General features: G+C 38.1%; 1 long non-coding RNA gene across 1 annotated transcript; it reads right to left on the bottom strand.

The window, feature by feature from the left end:
• Positions 1-818: 818 nt before the first annotated feature.
• On the bottom strand, positions 819-11,617 carry LOC103897501. Its single transcript, XR_657493.1, has 3 exons — positions 11,579-11,617; positions 10,779-11,009; positions 819-9,915 (listed from the first exon to the last, which is right to left on the bottom strand). It is a non-coding gene; the product is annotated as an uncharacterized LOC103897501 (long non-coding RNA).
• Positions 11,618-20,814: the final 9,197 nt, after the last annotated feature.

The raw sequence follows: 20,814 nt of genomic DNA, 5'->3' as shown, positions 1-20,814 counted from the left end.
AGGTGTTCCAGCTTTAAGTGCAGCCAGGGCCAGTCTGGCGTGGGAAGGACGGATTCTCTATTTAAATGAATACCAGCCACTTAGAAAGCAAGTCTCAAGGTCAGGCCTTCTTACGTTAGCTAACCAGCAGCTGTCTTCTCTGGAATCTAAAGACAAAAACAACTAGAAAATGAAACAAATTAAGGTGGTTGAACAGGCTAGTGAAGTAACAATCATACTGTGAATCTTCCATAAGCTATCATAAGGGTTAGCAATCCGTAACAGGTTTTGGAAAGCTTGTAGTAGGGTTGGCAGCCATGGCTTCTTCAGCAGTCCTCATAAGGTGGTGTCATGCTGCTGCATTACAGCACTTCCCAAAACTGCTTTCAGCAGCAACTGCAAGGAAAGTCATGCCTCCCTGCAGGTTGTGACATGCCAACCACAGAAGGAATTTTTCAGAAAGGTAGTTGCCAAAACAATAAACAATCCACATATATGAAACAGTTTTCTGAGGGGCTTATTACTTTTAGGCAATCTATACAAGCAACAGAAGCTTTCCAATACCAACTAAAACAACCCTTGAAGCTTTTATCTGATAAGTTGCCCATCTTAATATGAGTGGGGTAACAATTTTTCTTTAGTTGCCTTCCAAGAAGTCAGAGGCTTTTGTGCCTGAAGTCGGCTGGAACAGCTGGACCCAAAACAGATATCCAGCATATGTGAGTTTAGCTCAAATTGTGAAGTTTTGACAAAGGTACAGCAAGTACAAACACATCTCAGAAGTGCTGTAGCGTATAGTAAGTTAGTTAATTTATCTTCTGAACAAACGACACATCCAGTTTTAGTGCATTCTCAGCCTGTGCTGCTTTATTGCTAAAAAAATTTGTATACAGGTGCAGAGTTTCCAAGTTCATTTTTAAACAGTTCCTCTTTACAGTGTCAAAAGAATAAAATCTTATCTTGAAATCCTCAAAGATGCATAGATATAAAAGCAAGCTGCCTTTTGGAAAAACATCAGAATTTGCAGGGAGACATTCTTTCACTGTTACCATGTAAAACATGTGCAATGGGAGTACATAGTTCCTAGTGACACCAATAGTTTCCTCCGCTAATCCATGTGAGCATGCTATCAGAAGTTCAGTATAGGAAGTATTTTCTAGCCTGTTTTTTAAGTACTAAGGTAATTTTTAAGAATCTATAACTAACTAATACTTCTCCTTTGCTGTTATACTTTTCGAAAGGAGGATATCTTCACTGACATCCTAAAGTAGTTTATTCCCCAGGTTTTATATTGAAGGGAATAAGCATTAACAAAGGATACAGCTGCTTACTCATCACACAAAAGAATGTCTATTTAACAGGGTTTAAAACCATGCAAAGTGTTCTAAAGAATACCCACTAAGAATTAGGTGACCATGGTTAACCGCTGGGCTAAACTTGTTTTACAAATTCCCTTTTTGCTTGAAGAAGCTGGCTCAAAGGATTTCATTTAGTCTAACTTCTGATACCATAAATTAGTTATCTTCTCTTACAATATTCCTATCTTCATTTGGCAAGTCTTGTATATCTAGAAAGCATTCATGAGAAAAACACAACCCCCATTCTAAACCCAAATCATGGTGCTTTGTGGATGGTTGGCTATGAAGTATGAACAGGAGTTAACTTGACACACAATTTCTTCCTCCAGGACACTTCCTCTTTCTATTTAAGAAAGAGGACTGAGCCTCTGTACATGGAGAAGTGTTCTGCACAAGTTAAGCCCACCTACAAAATTAAGCTAAGCTAGAAGTATAGAATTCTGCAGTAACAAGCTAGTATTCTACATGTTTGAATACAAGTTTAAACTTGGAAAAGCATTAGTGACGTAGGCTATGCCACACGTTCTATGTTATTTTCAAACTGCCAGCAGAAATTCACTGCATTATCCACTAAAAGACTTGGGAAATGTTACAGAGAACACACTAAAGTTACAGAAAGATGGCACCCAAATTCTCTTTTATTTAATAAGTGAAATAAAGAAAAAAGACTATTGCAACCTGTGTTGCAGAAGATAAAGACCTCAGTGATCAAATGTCATTTTCTGTTTTTAAAAATCTCTTTAAAGAACTTAAAAAATATACAAGATTACCAGTATTTTCAGGTTCATTCCTGCAGGTGCCATTATTGCTGGCTGGTACCAGTATGCTTCAGTACAGCTGCCTATGTGGCTAGAGAGTTACCTGAAAATACTGTCTATTAAAAAGCTATTCAACACCTGAAATATATGTACTGTGCTTATTAATTTCAGTCTTCTCCAAATAATTTCTTTCACCACACCCACGCTTATTACCTACTGTCTGGCAAATACTACACTCAATTTGAATCTGTGTTTTCCATTACTTGGTTTTTTGTGTTGTTTTGTGTTTGTGGTTTTTTTTTTTTTCCACCAGTTGCTCCCCCCTGCACCTTGTAAGAAACTCTGCACCCTTTTCCTTGCTACAGCTGCAGCAGGTGAGAAACCTCATCTCGCCCCTAAACATGCTTAGTTCATGCCCTGCTTTTTACATGCTCAGGGCACTAATATGAACCAGACAAGGTTATAAAGGCGAGTTCTGCTGATCCTGGTTCCTGATTTACAGTTTTGGTGCCATGCTTCTGTCCCTATCTATACATTCTGCCCCTTTCTCTACAGAGGCAGCACATTCTCTAAAAAAACCAAAGTTTGAGAATCAAAGCAGGAAGTTCAAGCTATTGGTATATTAATTCCTATTGCTTCATTATGTATAAATGCATATCTCAATTTACTGGTAATAACTACATTACACTAGACATTTTGAATCATGCATAATTAGAATACTAGCTCTAAGATTTGGTTTGTGGGCCTGTGCCGCTTTCATTCAGTTTCTCCATGCAGTTCTTCATGCCTAAGGCATTACAAACTAGCCGCCTTTTGTTTGACCTGCAAACACACTCATTTGGAGGGGAAGTGGAGAGAAGCAGACAGGATTTACATAGGACACACTAAACAGTAAGTTATAACAGTAAGTTACCTTTTATCTTTAACCTTAGATGTTGTAAAGCCTTAGGGAGTCTGTCTATATTATAACCTGGTACATAGGCTCAGAGACAGAAACATGCTCTGCTTACATCGTGAACACTAACACTTCCTCTAAAACTCAGGAGAAAGCGTAGAGCAGACTGAAAGGGAATAGACATCAGAATCCATGGTTGGTGTTCTGCACTGTTAAACGAGACACCCTGGTTCAACTGCTGGCTTTTGTGTGCCAGTCAAAGCGCTACAGGGGCAAAAGGCTGGATCATTCATTAAAAGAAATCCAATGGAATCTAACTTGAACTGCCATTATGCAGCTCCGTACCTGAACAGCAAGCAGGATTATTAGTTTTGGAGGAAGACCAGAGCGTTTCCTAGGGATGCAGGAAGCAGTTATTTCCAAGATTGGTTATCTATCAAAAACTGTTCTTCTTTTCCACATTTTTCCCTTCTCTGCCCAAAAAACCACACTGCCAGCTCTTGACAATGTAATCCTTGTGTAAAGTGTCAGTGTCCTGAAGCTTGGTACAACTTCTCACTCACTATTCAAGGAGTCTTTGCAAGACTTTCTTTTTTGTCCTAAATTTGACAATTATCCTCAGTTGCAGAAGGTGCAATTCCTGAAGGTGTAATTCCCAACACAAGTACTGGCTAGACCTTCTGCAGCAGCCCTGCTGGGTATGGAAACAGCATATACTTGTATCATCTGGGTTTAGTACTGCTAAAGGAGGCATGTCGGTACTGGTCACTATACCTTTGATATCCCACGCTGAAATGTGGTAGCATCTAACACTTCCACTTAGTTTTAGAAGCAGTGAAATCAAGGGCGTTGGAGCAAAAGCCGTGCCATAGTGCAAGAGCTGAAAGGCAAAGGGATTCCTTTTGTTGCTGTGAATAGTAATTTCTAGTCTGGTAGCCCATAGAATACAGATATTATAAAAAGTCTGAACTGGGAAGAATATGCAGATAGCTTGCCTGTCTACATCAGTCTTGATTTCCCCCCCCCTTCTCTGAATGAATAAACCCTTGAAGAATTCTATTCAGCCACAAAGTTCATACTTCAGAAGTATGAACATGACCGTATTTTCATTATTATTTCATCATTGTGCAAATGCACTTGCTGACCACAGACCAGAATAAATTTATAGTTTCTCTAATGTAATCAGATAACAATCAAATTTAGGTCCCCTATGGCCAGCTTCCAATTTTATCAATAATTCAATAGCTGGAATTTAAGCTGATTACAACCTTGCAGATCAATTAGCTTTTCATACACGTATTACATATTAGCCAACACTTAACTTAGACATCCTTATGCTTATCTTGGTTACTTTACACTGTAAAAATGCTCACAGCTCTCACAGTCCCACTATCAACTTACGAAGAGCCAAAGGGTTTCACCTCCATCATTTCGGAACATTAGAAGCCTCCCTTCAGCTGTAAGTTACAGTCCAAATGACTTCAGCTTTCTAGAAGAAATCCAGCCAGACAGATCTAAACCTCTGATGTAATAGTTCTGTTCAGAATACAGTATTATCTGTTGGGCCATATTGTCTCTATAGACTACATATCTGCACTGAAAACAGTGTCAACTATGGACATTTTAGAACTCCTGCGGCTCTTTTATGTAACCCTTTGATAGCAAATACTTTGCTGGGTGCAGAGGCTGCAGCTTGTAGATCAATAACCCTTTGTGCTACCAAAAGCTTCACAGTATTTGCCTCTGCAAAACTTCAGGCATCAACAGAAATCAATTGTGGTCTGAAACGGAGTGTTTAGCAAGGCTAAAATTATTTTTTGCTGTAAAGTAACATTTTTAGAATTCTACAGTTGCGCTTGGGATGTACAAATGTTTTGAGTGTCAAGTGTTCTCTAATTTTTTATTTTTAGACCATCTCAGATTGGTCTTTTTAAACAAAGAAAACAAAAGCTATTTCCTACAATAAAAGCTTCTAACTTCAGAATCAGGTTCTCTTCACAGGCCAGTATTTGGAAGGGTTTAGTTTCTTCTCAGAGAAACAGAGCAAGTACTAGACTTCAAAAAAGAAAAAAATACAGGGAAACTTCAGCTATCCTTTCAAAAAGAACTGTCTGCCCTTCCCCCAACACTCACTGACAGTGCTTCAGACATGTGACAAAGCTAATTTTTTTTTTATCAGGTTCATTAACTAAGTATTCAAGTGCCAAATTCTCTCCAATGAGAGGAACATAAGAGGAATTCACCCATCTTCTCAGGAAGAGACTCTTCATGCAACTCCCTGCAGCACAGAGCGCCACAAACTTATTTGGTTATTACCCACTTACTCTACTGTACAGTCTTGCTAATGCAAGTTATTTACTATCACATGCAAAACAGTTATTGCTACTAAAGTTCTATTTTCTTATTAAATCATCTTATGGCTTTGTTTGCATCAGGGATTCTTCCCCCTACATACTGTGCTATTTTGCATTCCAGTTTCAGAGGTATTTTTCAATTGATTCTCCCAAGCACTAATCTACTTTATTCAATGGTACAGCTACTTCCATTTAGAATTGAACCTAACTCTCAGCACAGGTCCCCCAGAGCTCTGCTGTAAATGGCCCACCTGTCCAATTTTCTTGGAAATGTATTAGATGCAGAGGGTTGGTTGTTCGTGGGTTTTTTTTTCTTTTTTTCCCTGTTACATACATTAATTCTGCACGGATTACTGGTTTTGCACCAAAGTACATGCTTCTTGATTAATTACTTTAGAGAAATATCATACCAAAATTACAAAACCAAGCTACCCATTCCCTCCCTCCCCCTAATGGCCATTTACAGGCAGGTCTCAGGAAAAAAAGATGCAGTATCCTCTCTAAGTTGAAAGAGAACTTTGTTCTTGTAAAAGAGAGATACGGGTGAAGAGCAACACTGGCACCAAATAAAAGACTTTTTCCTAGGAAATCAGAGGATGCCATCCACAGAGCATTGCACATCTCGGGAATCATATCAGTCTCTTATCTGACCAGTCCAAGCTGCCCACTGAGTGCTAAATCATTTGGACTTCCCCTGGTCTAAACTTTCCTTCTGAAAAAAGCAGAGGGAGAGACAGAAATTATTAAAATTGAGCTTAGAGCTGGAAAGCAATACTGGAACTTACCTAAAATACAGGATATTGAATTTTCAATAATACAGGGGTGGGGAATCTCTGATCCATAGGCTAGAGATAGCCTGCTGCACAGATACCGTCTGCAATGTTGTTTTTCAACAGCCCTTGACATTATATTCTCTCTTATTAATATTAAGATGTATGTAAATGCAGGATCCACCAAAGGTGTTAAAAGACTCAATAGGAGTTCAGCCAAGAAAGGTTCCCCATTCCTGCAATAATGGATAAAAGTCTTCTACGCATAATTGGCAGATAGCATTTTGCAACCATTAACTTATTATACAATGAGGATAATGCTTAACTAGTTATAACAATTATATAGTCAGATCTGAAAAAAAAAAATTACTTAACAGATTTTGTAAATCATCTTAAGGTAGCAGAGATGTGTACAAAATGCACACAAACTCCTTAGCATATTCATACTTTTCTGAGCATATCACAGGATGGGTAATAATAAAATTCAAAATGCTGCACATGGAAGAAAACACTTTTTGACAAAGACTAAAAAGAAGAATCTCACTGATAAAGACAAGAGTTCTGGACGCTTACACAGACTAACTTACTATTGCAAGTTGGACAGATAGACTAAAAGCAAAAAGTCAACTATGATTCTATGAAGCCCATTAAGTGAATGCATTCCATTTCTAAAGATAGCGTTGCCGTTGTCAAAGGGAGGATACTGCATGTTTAGACCACGTTTGTGACACTCCTATTGTATCCTTTCTATTGTTAATTACATTATCATCACTGTTTATTAATAAATTTGTCACTCTGAAATTGTAAAAATACTACTAGGCTCATGCACTGATCCTAACATGGCACTACAGTTTGCTACAAAGCACTAATGCTTATGGAACTATACACATCTCAAAATGGAAGACATTGGTGATTTTGTTGTTTTCAAACAACTTGTAACATCATTTTGTCCACAAGTATTAAAATATATATATGTATATATATATGATCTATTGCACATGCCCCTTGTTTCTGTAATCTTTCACATGGGAAGATTTCCAACCAATGTAGAGAAAAAGTGGAGCAAGAAAAAGTAAGTAGGCTGAGGCAGCATTTCCTAATACAGCAGTTTTATAAAGGTGCTGGCCGGAAAGGTACAGCAATGGGGGTCTTCTGGGCATGCACTATTGGAGTAGTACTTCTGTGAAAGCCACAGATCCTTAGCCCTGCTAAAAATATTATGTTCTAAAATTCAACTTGAAAACTAATGTTGTTACATTGTCATGGATAGGAGTCAGGAAAAATCAGCAGTTCTATTTTTTTGTTACAATGCAGGGTTACAAAATGTTGAGGGTTATTCCTATGGAAAAAGAAATCAAACAGCTTAAAGCGTCTACATTCTAGTCAGACAAATTCTTAGTTTTTGTACATGTCCACAGAAAAGAAAAATACCTTCCTGTCCCCCAAATATTTTCTCATCAAGCTATGCAAAAACCAACCGCTAGCTCTAACATCAGAAGGATAAGTATGAGCAGAAGGAAGAAAAGGAAATTCCCAGATCTAAAATCAGATGTTTCTTATACCAGATACCTCCCAAACACTTATAACCCTATGATATTGACAGTGTTTTCCATCACTTAGAGATGGATCCTGCTTCTACAGACATCTACATTAAACCCCATTGGTTTCAACATAGGGAGGCCCTAAAAGGAAGTGTGCTTTTCTAGTTGCCTCCAATGCCAGAAAATTCAGACCATATTCAGCAAAGAAATCCTATGTTCTTAAAAGAAGTCAGGCCAAACTGGTGGTTGCCTTATCAAGATCAATGTAACTCTTATCACACAGTTCATCACAATGTTACACACAATTTTAGTGCACCTCTGTGCTCATTACAGTTAGCATTATTTTGATATGCAGTGTCTTGCCCACCACTCTTTAGCTTACGTGTCTGATCTTTTCTTCGTGGAAACAAAAAATGGGTAAAGAAGCTGCCATTATGCTGGTCTTCTCACCGACTTAACTCAACTCTACTCTGAAAATTAGGATCAACATCAACACTTGTCCTTACTCTGCTATGGAACTTGGTCCCATAAAATGTCACCACATTTTAAATATCAGAATGCTGCCCTTGCAATCTATCACTAAGATTTAAGAAGGATTTCAATCGTTGGCCTTTTCAGCCATTTTCAGGCTGTCTGGCTCTCTCCAGCAGTTATCTAAAAGGAAAAACAGAACAAAACAAGAGATCTAAACCACCCCCCCAACCACGCTATTATCTCCCAAAACCTATTAACAGAACCTATATACCTTTATTTGATCCAGATTTGAAAATATTATTTTAAGCTAGTAAGTCACATTTTCTAAATCACAAGCTTGGAATAAGGTGCACTAAGAAGAGCTCTGGATTTGAAGTGGAATAGAATACATATCCCAGTTCTGGTTTTTTTTGCCAAGAAATCTTACTTGCCATATACAATACCATAGCAGGGAGCATGTAAACAATATACGCTCCCATCTCAGAATGACAGAAAACATCCTATATAATCACAGATGATTAGGAGACAAAGAATCTTGTGTAAACATAAGAACAACAGATTGCGCCTTAGTTTGGGAAGGAATAAGAGGAACCAGAAAAAGGCCCGTCCTAAGTATTTCTGCTCTCTCTCAACTCACCCCTCTTACGTGGCTAACAGTCCATTCTTTTGGGCCTATTTCTGCCCAGATGATGGAAACATATAGGTCATCTCAGTTCTCAGTCACAGAAGAATCAAAAAGCTGATTCCATCAGCAGTATGAAAAGCTGAAACTGTGCCAAGGAAGCTGAGTGGATAAACTGCAACTTTACACCTCTGGTCTCTTCCATCCCACCAGAAGTTGATTTCTTTAATAAAGAAAGAAGTTCTGCCCCATCTCTTCTACTGTAGAATGCTTTTGTTCCTTTTGCTGCTAAGGATTCATAAAAAGCCAGAGGGAGGGAATGATTTAATGTAAACCTAATCATTATCCTGTTACCCCAGAGGCCTTTAAAGCTTCATTTTTCTTTGCTAAAAATGAAATGGTGCAGAGTAATTTCTCCTTCTGGTGAAAGCTCTTCAGATCCAGCACTTACATAGGTTTACACATGCAAATATACATTTTGATCACAGACTGGGATGATGCATTTACACACTATAGACAAGGTGATTCTGCATTTGTTCCTGTGCATTAGCTGCTTTATGTGAGTTGACATCAAGACATCTATCTACAAAGTCAAGCCTGGGGTCCTGGACTAGAAAATACCTGTACGGTATGTCCCCCATTGTTTGGTAAGTTTCTTCCTCATGTCAGAGCAGAACATATGTTCTGGTTTTCCTGCTGCAACTTTTCTTACATGCCAAGACAGTTTGACATAGCAATGCATGCAGACAGTTTATCTGCTAGGAATTCCAATATGACACAGTGAAGTACTTAACCTTCCTAAAATGAAGAAGGAGATATCAGTGAAGAACACCAGCTTCCACTTGCATCTGATAATTTTTAAACAGAATGCAGAAAGCTGGATGAAGAGCTGGCACAGAAGACACTTCTTCAGGGAAACAAATGCTAATTTCTGTTACTCCGCTTTTGAATTTTGATAAAACGGTGGGGTACTTCTGTAGGAGAAGTCACCTGGTGAATCAAATGTTAGGTGAGATGGTTGAAACAGGAAGTAGAGACATCTTTGTTCGTTCAGCTCCATGGAAGTGAAGGACGGGTTTTTGCTTGCTAGAAGAGAAACATCCACATCTCGCAGCCTATGAGCAAGCAACAGGACCACCTTCTTCTTGAATGTTAGGAGAGGCTCTGGAATCCCAAAATAAAAAAAATAAAAAAAAGAGAGGTAGTTTAGGAATCAGAATAAAATACATTCAACATTAAAACGCCCACTGGTTCATTACTTTAAAAGCCTGACTCTAATGGACTAAATTAGCTGGCTTCACAGACTGCAATAATCCCTTGCTCTGTAAGATTTTATATCTAACTGCAGATGTCCATAAGCTGGCTAAGCAAATACTACAGAAATGCTGAACTCTATGCTTACTCAGAAGCAATGCATCCAAAAATATACCAGTGTTAATTAGCTATGGGGCTTCTTAACCATGGCTCCAATATATAGCATGACAATGTTGAGATAGCACCAGAATGCACACTGCACGCAGGGAGAGTATATTCTGCTGTAGCAGGTCACAATTCAAAGAGACACCACAAACTATCACCTAATTAACTACGGAACTGTCAGTGCTGTAGAAGAAAAAAGCACTTACGACAGTTGTAAGATCACACAGATTAGGTACTTACTTTTACTCATTTCTCCCCACTTATCCACAGTGTAGACATACTTCAACAACTGTCATCTTGTCACTGATCTCCTGGCCTTGCATCAGTGACACTCACCTGTTATCACCTAGTCACAGTAGATGTTATGACATGATTTTTTTGCTTTAAGTTTGATGCCAGCCTGGATTGAAGCTAATGCGGGTGCGCTCCTGCATAGCTAGTGCCAGAAACATTTATTATCATTCTCCTGTACTACAATGAGAGATGTGAAAGAGAAATTTTTTTTCTTTGGCTTCTCTTTCTCACATACAAGAACATGACGATATACCGTATTTTCTAACCCCTTCCTCTCTTTTCTCTGTTTGTATTTCTCATCTTATTCTAATTACCTTAACCCTTTAGTTGATCAAGTTCAGAAATAATCTTCCAGTGACAATTTTCAACTCCTATGTTAGAAGTAGCGAGTAGATCATGAAAATGGAAATACAGCACACGTCACCATCACTTTCTCTCTGAGGCACTCAAATATTTCACCTGATCATGAGTTTTACCATCCATGCTCACACTGTTGGGAAAGTCTTATTCTTGTTATGAAGATAGGGAAAAACAGACCTGGAGAGCTGCAACAAAACATGCCAAAGGTTTGTGGCAGAGCTGAGAACAGAATATAGCACTCTGTTACACATCGTAACTACCAGAATATCTTTATTTCATTCACTGGAAAAAAATAAATGAAACTCCAGAAGTTGATTGTCATCCTTAGAAATTTTGAATGTACTTTTTTCTATTTGATAATTGACGTTTGGTTATGTTATCTTTCTTCCAATCCTACTGTTTAACAAATACAACTTTTAAGATAACTACTCCAAGTTAATACAATTACACAATTAGTGCCTCTTAGCAGAGCAAAATGCCATCATGGGACAGGAATTTTATAACTTTAAAAGCATTTATTCATGTTAGAATATGTAGTTAAATCAAAGTTTCTTTCAAGCAAAGCCCAACTGAAAGCTGGCACTATGGCAACATTCCAGTTCTCTGAAAGTATCCTATGAAAAATTAAAATCTCAATGACTGATTTCTTTGGACAAGGAAAAGGAGGGAAAAAAAAAAACCTAAATCAACCAACAAATCTGACAAGTTTAGTACCTGGTATTTAGTACCTAAATAACCTTATGGCTTTACTCACCATTATTTTTGATCAATCCACACTCCCTTCAGTGAGCCTAGAGAGATGAACAAATGAAATTAAATTTGCATCCAGGAAGCTATTCAGATCATACATTATTATCTGCACAAGACACAAAAGATTAGCTGTACCTTCCAGAAACTAGTTAACATTTTTAGACATTCTATATAAAACATGCTGATGTTACTTTTCAAAGAATCATAGCCACCCCCTTCCTTTAGTTTAAGGGAAAGGATGGTCAAGTGAATTGGACCCAAGTATGGAAGACCCAGGACAGGCAAACTTTAACTAAGAACAGGCTGGGGAGGAGAAGCATATACCCAAAACACACCTGAAAGGCTTTGTTCAGAAACCATTCTGTTTCCTGGAGTAAAATCACGTGTGTCATTCATTCCACAGAATGTAGTTTACACAGTACTGAATTCCCTTTTTCCCTGGAATTTGTTGGTTTCTACTTTATTGAGAACAGCCTACAGCCCATGCTTGACTGACTATACCTGGAGCATTATGTATGCACCACTACCGAAACTACTTTTTAATTGTGCGTATTTTGAAGATAAACGACCTTGTTATGGTAAGCTATCATCAACAGACACACGTTCCAGTTTCACTGGAACCGAGATGGACATAATTTCAGCCTCCAGTAAGGCAAGAAACCCTTTCATGTTAATAACAAACCACTGTAGCAAGGAAGCATAATGACTGTTCTCAAGGATGCTGAGCCGACAACCTAACTGGAAGAATAATGCATTGCTCTAAGCAGAACTATCTCATCACACAGAACTTACATTATTAAAAACTCTCAGTATCCTCACCAAAGTATTACTAGCTTCCACCCTCCTGCACGACAGAGCATTTCTGCAAGCACCAGTGACCTGCACCTTCAGAAAAACTGTAGTCAGCAGATGATCCCTAGCCCTGTATTTCAGGGTATTTCTCATTCTCATGTTGGTATTTCCCATTCTCATGTTGTCAATTCTGACCCTTCCTATTCAAGTCCTCCCTCAAGAACCTGCCAAGCACTATGTGACTTTGAGAGACTGAGGAACCAACAGCAAATGATTCACAAAACAATTAATTTGATAAGGAACAGTTAACAGGAACTCTCTCAAACTTACTTATCATAATGGAAACAATTCCCAATGCCAATCTTTGAAAAGTTGGGGTTTCTTTCAATTATTCTAAAACTACAAATAAACTAAACTAAATACTAAAGTAAGTCTTATTATAAAAAAGCAGCGGGTGACACTTAAAGCAACTCATACAAAGGAATGTTTCATCCAATACTGAAATTCAATTTGCTTTAACCAATTTTTTTGTATTATTTTATTTTAACAAGTTCACTGACTTTGGATGCCCCAGTTTTTAACTGCTCTGCTTGATATACTTTCTATCTGACTTCCATAGATTATGTGGAAGCAGCGTTCACACTAGTACCAACAGAACTTGCAAATGTAACTTGCAATGTATATACATCAAGGCTATTGGAAATTAGCAGGCACCAAAATTGATGGTGACACTATCAACTCTACAGTTAAAACCTAGTGGAAATTATGAAGAAAAAACAAAAAGCTATTTTTCTTGTTTCATACCTTACTTACTGAACATACAATCAATTGATCTGGAACAAGAAATAATTGTGAAAACTCAACATTATATATATTAATCCTTTTCTGTTAAAAATTCTGAAAATACTATTTTTATTAAGTTTTGACCTGTTGCCCATTCATATTTTTTTTTTCTCTACCGTAACTAAAGGTTAGTTTCCATGAACTTTAAATCTCACGTTCAGATAGACAATTTCTTGCCTACAGGCAACTTCAGGAATTTCAAAGCCAAAAAGAGATGGAGAAACATCTCATAAATAAATTTACCATGAAAATTGTACTATTGTCTTCTCATATAGATCAACATGCCCTAGTACCAATGGACCAATGGGGAAAAAAAAAAAATCAGTGTTCTGACATAATCAGCACACTGGAATTGGAAACTATACTGAAATGAATAGTGTGCTATGCTACCGGGTTTCACCCCACCTCTCACGCTCTGTTTTAAGGTACCCTTAGTTGTAATTAGAATGGTCAGCAAAAACTCAGATCCATCAGATCTGGCTTTCCAAAATACTACCTTTCTCTTTCTCTCACACACACACGTGTACACGTTCCAGGAGATGAGCAGAATTGACAGGGACATAGAAGATGATTCCTCTCCTCTTCCCTAGAGCCTGAGAAGTAGGTGAGGAAGGAAAGACCTAGAAACAGGTGTATGTTGAAAGACCAAGACACGAAACCTTGAAAGTTAAATGTGGTGGAGGTGTGTGAAGATAGAGAAAGCAAAATTGGCACTACAGATTGAAAGTCCACTGAGGTCTTTCCAATGGCTTAAAATGTGTCAAATTTTACCTGGAAAGCTGATAATGACAAAAGCTTAAATCATAAACACAAAATATAACATAAGTAGCTTACAGTCCTGCAAAAAATTAGCTGCCTTCGTGCTCCTTTCACTTTCTAGGTAACTTTTAAAAAGGCACCTAAACCCAATCTATGAGGCAATGCAAAGAACTGTAATAAGAAAGGCTAAGAGTGGTGTGATTGGAGAAAGAAAGGGAGTGCCTGGGTGTGGAGGCACAAAAGGAACATAGAGCAGGAACAGGGCTCTCAGAAGGGCTTGTGTTAACGGCACACAGGTTAGCAGGTCATCAAGACCCCAGCACATCCCCCTGCAATTTCAGAAGACGCCCAGATCTGGAGACAAAGAACAGTGATAATTCACAGAGTGGGACAGGGTAGAGACACAGACCACTGTCACCTCCAAAAGGGTACACAAAGGCGTATCTGAAACCGAGAATGGTTGCCAACCTAGGAAGAGGCCAGAAGACATAAGGACCTAACAGCTGATGTCCCTTGTCCTCTATAAGGGATCCTGGACTTCGTATCTGGACACGAGCAACATAGTGCCAGACTACTGGACACACAGCTTGAACACCCCTGCTATGGTGCCTGGCTGCTGGACAAACATCTTGGGCACTGCACACATTCTGCTGCTTATGAGATTGCAAGCCTGAGTGACTGTTTTGTTTCACTTTATGTTTTAAATAAAATCACTTTCCTATGAGGTTTCCAATGGATATTTGCTACATTGTTGGTACAACATTGTAAAAGTACTTCCTACAGCAGCAGAGAAAATAGGGAAGACTGTTTTACAGCTGAGCTTTGTATTCCATGACACACACACCTAGTAACGTGCTCCTTGAATACTGTTTAGGCAAAGAATCATCCCTTCCTCCACATCCCATTTTAGAGAAATCCTCTTGTTTGTTTTTTTTTTTTTAATCCTCCAAAGAATGTGCGGGGCCCCACATCTTGCATTCACATAACCTCTGGCACATCAGGATGGGTTTCAAACACTGTTCCTTTTCTAGTTTTTAAGAATGAACGTGGGAGGTGTTCAAGAGATACTCCAGACTCTTCACAGACTCGGTCAGAATTTTTAGCCTTAGTCGGCTCACGATTTTTGACATGCCTGAATGGCAGGTGACAATGGTAAGATGCATAGCCTGTTCATGCAAATCTTTACACTGCAGACTCACAGCACTGTGGGCAAGATTGTAAAGCAGTGCATATAGCTGATTTGACATATACCAGGGTAAGAGAAAACTGATTTTTTTGTGGTTTTTTTTTTTAACATACTACTTCTCACAGCTCTTCTGCATTCAAAGCAATTAAGAATAAATATTAATCCAGATGAATTTACTTACTGCTAAAATAGTGTACAACTTCACGTGAAAGAAAGTCCATTTTTTATTATTCTTTTAATTATAATATAAAGCAGAATTATCCTTATACGCAATATGCCAAAGGCAAATCCCCTGGCATATTTTAACAATTCATACATAGACATGTATAAGTAGGAACAGTCATCAGTAGCAGCATACTGTGCCGTAACGTTATGTTGCCCATAAGTTGCTATTACTGTTACTACATGAATAATATAGCACATGAAATTGGTAAAATGTTCCTTAGGAAATTTTTCTCATAAGCAGCTACTGCTTTCAGAACTAGTTGTGACAAACACACTTATCATATTTCTTCTGAGTTATTTCACCAGTTACAAACAACTACTTCATTATTAGATCACATAAGATAACACACCATGTCTCCACAAGATCTAAAGCTGTGCTTCTCATTTAACCACTTCAATTTTTCACTTTTATGTGACATGCACGTTGAAAATGCAGTCACTTAGAATTCTGTGACAAACTCAGGATTTAAAGAATTGTTATCAAATATAGAACATAAGGAATCTCATGCTAGTGACTGTAATCCTTTTGCTTTCAGTAAGAAGTCCCCCCTCCCCTTTTTTTTTTTTTTTTTTTTATAAACAAAGTACCATTCTATAGTACAAAATACCTCCAATAATTTTGAAAAATAAGGGCATACCTGATCTGCATGTTACTAACATGGAGAGATAGCGTTTTTAGTAATAGTTTCACGTTTCATCATGTGTGAAGTCCTTTTTACCTTATTACCAACAATCACATGAATTCATAAAGCTACAATCAATTCCACTATCAATATAATCTCTCCACTCTCCATAAAACTTATTTTGCACTGTAGATTACTCGTACATTCTGGTTTTGCCAAATGACTTGGAAGCCATCCGCTTTGTGCACTCCTGTGTCAGTATGACATAAAGACATCAGAAAAGGATATAACCGTTCAGATTAGCAAAATCCATCTAGCACACAGATTCCACGAATAACAACGATAACAGAAGAGCAACTATAATCAGTGCTATTTTTGTAGCCAGAGATGAAAAGACTAATTTCGGATGATACAATTTGGTTTCTCTTCTCCACGTACGCTGTCAGCTGCAGCTGTTCACCGAAAGCCTGTTCTCGGCTGTTCCTAACTCGGCTGCAGGGTACTGCTGCGCAGCAAACAGGCTCTCCCTCCCAGCCATCTGCTGCAACCCGGTACCGCTGCCCGCCCGCTCCCGCCGGAGCTGCGGCACGACCTCGTCCCACCAAATCCTTTATAGCCTCCTGCACTCACTCACACTGGCTTTATATTTCATAAATGTAATTACTTTAAAATATCAACATATTTATCTTGATAATAAAATTCTATCCTTAGTACAGTAACAGTGCAGAGCTAACTACAGAAGAAGATGTAGGTATGAAACAGTTCAGCTGTAGCCAGTACATCAACTCGCTAACTAAATGGTATCAGTATTCAGAAGGATGCCCAACCCTGAAAGTTAGGGGCTTAACACATCTGCTATATAATTCAGACTCTGTTTTACAGTGGTTTCATTACTAACGATAAAAACTGTAACAGTGGAACTGTATAAACAAACTGAACAGTGTTTTTACTGTAAAACATGAATGCAATATAAATATTTGCCTTTCCCTTTTCTCAGCATCTGTAACGAGAGCAAATTCATGCCACATGTTTATAGTGTACAGAAAAATAAATCTCAACAATTCATCCATGTGAACGTTGGTTAAACTGTTTAATGTTTTTAACTTTGTGGGGGGGTTTTTTAAGCACAAATTTCCTCGCAAATCATTAAAAAGCCTCTTGTTCTTGTCAGTGACTACAATCACTGGTTCGCAGCTGTTTTTAGAGATGAATCTGGCAGAAGAACTTGAAGATCACATTTCTCACTGATAACAAGATCAATAGCTCTGACTGGTCGAGACATGTCCACGTGGATAGTTACCATCCCAATATACAAGCCGGAAAACTGAAACTGCCACCTCAGAACATGTCAGAAGGCTTCAAAATATAAAAGCAACTGCTTTCCAGCTTCTTATATTAACAGAGTGTATTAGCAGACTGTATTACATTTGATTTTTCTTAGTGCTGTGTATGCATGCTACTACTGCTTAAAAATTACGTCTACCATTATTTAACAATTCACTCTCCATCTGTATTTGGAAAATAACTTTGCAGCACACATCACTCTCTTAAGGTGACACAGCTGAGCAGGTTACTCACAGGAACTTACTGATTTCTTGAACATCATGGCCAAAGTCTGGTCATACTTTCATACTGTTCTCAATCAGCTGTTACTAGCACTGGTTAAGGCTTATACTATCAATTCTCCACTGGTAACATAAGGTTCGATTCCATTGCAATTACAGTTAATGAAAAGATCCCTTCACTTCAGAAGTATCTGGATCACAGCCTTAAAGAGGAAAAAAAAGCATTATACTTAGCAGTGGCAGTAACGCTTTAGTTTGAGTGTCTGTGGCTGCAAGTGAGACAAGTTGATGGAGAATTTTTTTTTTTTTTTTTTGGTTTTAGCGGTAATTTTACACTTCAAGCTGACGGGTGAGTGTATTGCATAGTGTGAAGAGGAGTACTTACCCATTCAGAAAACTCTCGAGAAACACCCCCATTTAGCCGTGATTCATCACAGACAACTACTACATGCCATTTCAGTTGAAATCTTAATCCATTTAATGCACACTTTTCTGCTATGTAGTGTTGTACTGCAGATTTGTCAGCTTAAATGAAACACTTCTGCCAACTTAAATAATATATCCACGCACTATTTACAACCAAAGTTGTAGTTTCAAAGAACTCAACACAGACCTTTCAAGTAATTTTCCATTGTAAAGTTGTGGAAACGTTTTTACTTGTGCTCCTCCTGAGTCAAATCCTGTATTCAGATTCTTTTCTTTTGCCCAGACTTGATGCCAAGCTAATGGGCCTACAGCTATTTAAGTCAACTCATTTGCCACCTTTCAGTATTGATTAGCTATCAAACCTATTTCCGCTTTCTGTAGTCTTCAAAATACTCTAACAATTAATGAAAACTAATTGGGTGCATGGAGCCAACCATCCAGAGAGTCTCAATATAACAAACTTGAGTCTGCAGATTTGAAAACAGACTTGACTTCCTGTTTGCCAGTACACTGGAAAATGGTTCATCTGTACTTAAATACCTACCCCATATACTGCTTTTTCAAAAGACAAAAATGAAATACTAAGTAGTTCTGCCTTTGAGCTGATAATCTTATCCTTCTTCCAGACTTTAACCTTCACAGATGACCTTTGTTCTCAAGACTTCAGATTTAATTTCTACAAGCAACCAGGTATGCTAAAAATACTACTTTTGTGGAGATCTGCTTGTATCTGTACAGCTTGGCTCTGAACAATTTTAAATTTAACAAATTTCTCAGCTCTGTAAAACTCCTCCTCTTACCGTCTACCACCTTTTAAGTTACATGTTAAATATGTAGATTTCAGAACACTAAGATACTCGGTGGCTTCCATGTGATTTATACAGCTAACAGCAAAGTTAGATTCTGATAGTTGGGGTTTTTGTTTATTGCAGGAAGGTTAGCTGGGTTTTGTTTTGGTTGTGGTTTTTTTTGCTGTGCATCTTTTTGTGTTCACCTTAAAGCACATTAGCATAAATACCTGATTTCTAAGGTGAGAGCTTATAAGGACAGACATCACAAACTAGCATTGGTATTATATACCCTTTAATTAGAACAACACTATGGGGAGGGACAAAAAAAGCCCAGTTTGGAACCATGGAGAGCCGTAAAGCTCATGCTGTTATGGGATCCATAGTGCAGTATTATGAGTGCATGTCCTCTTCTGGAGCTCATGTTTTGCACTAGTTTCTTCCACTCTACCAGCAAAATGAAGGATTATTAATACTCTGAAAAGAAGCTCAGTTATAAAAAATTGATCTGGAAGGCCTGCTAGCACCATTCTACTGGTATTTAACTTTTCCAGTCATTAAAGGATAGTCAATTACCATACAGGAATAGTTTTGGTTTGGGGTTTTGTTTTTTTTTTTAATACAGTGGAGGGTTTATTTATGGATTGATAAATACAATATCCAATCTCACTGGGACAGTAAGGCACAACTGTATGTTACAACTATATAGCCAGAAGAGAGCAACACTTACTTTTAAGCAGATCACAAAGCATACAAACACTTTTTTACTTTTCAATCTGTTAATATTGTTACATTCCTATTTTACATGACATGGTCATAAAACTGTAATGTTTCTTTTTCATACAGAGTAGAGGTTTTTAATTTACGTTTCTTTCTGGAATTGTGCTGCACTCTGCAAAACAATAAAGTGCAACATTTCACTTTGCAGTTCCTTAATTTAAAACAAATCAAAAATCCTTCAGAGACTTGCACGTTATTCTTTAACACAAGTGATGATTAAAGGAACTGAGAAAAAAGAAAATGCACATTTGAGGGTAGTTTGAGACTGGTATTTATAGAAATGTTAACACATGACATAGAGAAGCAGTTATAACACTGATTCTTCAATAAAGAAGCTCCCAGGGTTTTTTGGTTTTATTGGAAGGACCTCCCAGACTATGGGATGCTCCAGCTGAACTAGATGAGATCATTTGCCAATCTAGCCACAGAAAATTATGTTACTATTGAACCCTCAGTAATTTTGATCTCTTGGATTTATCAGCATTATAGTAATGGTATTAATCATCTTACACTTGCAAAGAGATTTGTGTAGAAATATATTCTGAAATATTTGGGATAATATGTACTTCCCCAAATTATATTCTTATGCCAGAGCTTTCATAAATACAGCTACCACCCTCAACACAAATCTAACAGACCAGGACTTCCACACTGGAAAATGTAAATAATTACCGATTATCCAGGCCACTATGATGGGGGGGGGGGAATCAGTACTACGTTTCACGACACTATCACCAGGGAGCAGTGACAGAACTACAAATCCAGATTTTGGCATGACTGGTTTTCTTGCATTACGTACACTGGTAAACAAGTTTACACTTTCAGAGACAAAACCACCTTGATGAGTGGAGGGATCCTAGAGCAAAGCAACCTGGAGAGGGCACTTCATGGTCCACTGGCTGTCAATTCTGCAAGCTACTCAAAGGAAAGAAACAAGTTTCTGCATCTGCTACTGGAACAATTTAAGTGACTTAGTGCAGAATTCCTATTCCTTTTGAGGACACCACAGCCTGTCTCCACCACAGATTCTCCTATTGTCCCTGCGAATTCATCCCACAAAGAATAAAATCTATTCACAGTACTTTAAAGTACTCTAGGTTATCATCATGCATTCAGTGCTAGTTGTACAATGAAGCCATAGAAATTGAGAAGTCCTCAAGTAAAAGGCAGATTTGGAAGCAGGGAAGAAACAAATCTGCATGTAAAGAGCCAAATGGGGGGGGGGGGAAGGCGGCTGTGGTGTGGGGGTGCTA

This window comes from Aptenodytes forsteri, unplaced genomic scaffold, assembly GCF_000699145.1.
Source record: "Aptenodytes forsteri isolate BGI_AS27 unplaced genomic scaffold, ASM69914v1 Scaffold146, whole genome shotgun sequence".
Lineage (NCBI taxonomy): Eukaryota > Metazoa > Chordata > Aves > Sphenisciformes > Spheniscidae > Aptenodytes > Aptenodytes forsteri.
The sequence above is the reverse complement of the archived record's forward strand: the minus strand, read 5'-3'. Positions and strand labels throughout refer to the sequence as shown.